Below are 1448 nucleotides of genomic sequence, written 5' to 3' on the forward strand. Positions count from 1 at the left end.
CGCATCTTGGAGCATCTGAGCAGCAGAAGGTGCGACTCAGGAGTATTTAAGCATGTCTGCACTCTGAGGACAGGAGACAGAGATCAATGATTAGCAAGATGTTTCTGATCTGAAGGTCTGACATGATGTTCTGATCAGGCTACATGAGGTGAGTTCAGTCAGCTGACCAAAGGAGAAGAACATGTGATCACCCTGACAGCAGGAGGCCTCAGGAGCAACAGAAGCTGTTATTCCAGGACCTGTTGTCTCTCAGAGAGGCAGAACGTCAGCTTTCTGAAACACTGTCAGTGTGAAACCAGATGCATCCTAACATCAGTTCTTGTTCACAGACTGTCTGCCTCACAGGGCAACGCTGACTGGTTCCAACACCTCCACATCAGACTTGGACATCAATGATATGATCCTCACTGAAACACCACAAACCAGCAGAGGTCCAGCTGAAACATCTGCTCTCTGTTCCAAGGGGTGCTCGGGTTTGGTTGATCCGTCCCCAGCCGCAGGGGTTCCCGGACAAGCCTCTGAGCTCATGGTTTGGTTCGAATGCCCGGTCCGGTGCAGTCAGGTAAAAAATGTTCTCCTACTGCACCTTTGAATAAGACTGACTTTTGAACCACCTATGAGTGGATTTTAATATTTTGGATTGAATTAAAGAGCATAATCTACTTTACCAAAATTTTTATTTAGTTTCCATTTTGTTCACAACAACATTTGGAAGATAAATAATCAATATAATACAAATAATCAATATAATATAATGCAATAAAATAATTTGTGTATTTCTTACATTTTTTCTCCCAGTATAGTAATGACTAAAATCATCAGTTTGCTGTTGATGGTAGAAACACAGTGAATATTATCAGCTGAACTCATCTCTGTTTTAGTCGGTTGATGAGGAAGAAAGAAGAAACTCAGACAGAGAAACTAGTCTGAACTGAAGCTCTGCTATTATTAACAACATTTGAGCTTCATTTATGGTTAGTAATGCCTGAAAGTGGTTTTTCCAGTGTTGATCCGCCTCTAACTGCTACTGTTTTTCTCTGTTTTTTCTCTGTTACAGTCATCCTTTAAGGAATTGGGCTACATACTTCTAAGGAAAAAAAAGGTTTTACATCCCTCAGCATCAGAAGATCCTGGTGACTTTCTTGGAAAAATTACATCATATTACAGCATCCTGTCTTTATCCCCCCATTTATTAGGGGATTTAAAATGACATGTCCTCGTCAAAGTGTTTCCCAAATTTTTTTTGTAACTGTATTACTGGAATCAAATCAATGTCAGGCAATGCATAAAAGTGTTTTGTAGAACAGGAGATAGAATGAAGCAGAATGATGGTAATTACCCCTCAAGAATGTCACAGACAAAGAGGAACACACCAGATGAAGCTAATAGGAAGACAAGAAGCAGAGAGAACATAAAGTTAGAGGTTGAACTGACAAATACTGCAGAAT

The sequence above is a fragment of the Cyprinodon variegatus genome, unplaced genomic scaffold (assembly GCF_000732505.1).
Source record: "Cyprinodon variegatus isolate N-32 unplaced genomic scaffold, C_variegatus-1.0 Scaffold1267, whole genome shotgun sequence".
Taxonomy (NCBI): domain Eukaryota; kingdom Metazoa; phylum Chordata; class Actinopteri; order Cyprinodontiformes; family Cyprinodontidae; genus Cyprinodon; species Cyprinodon variegatus.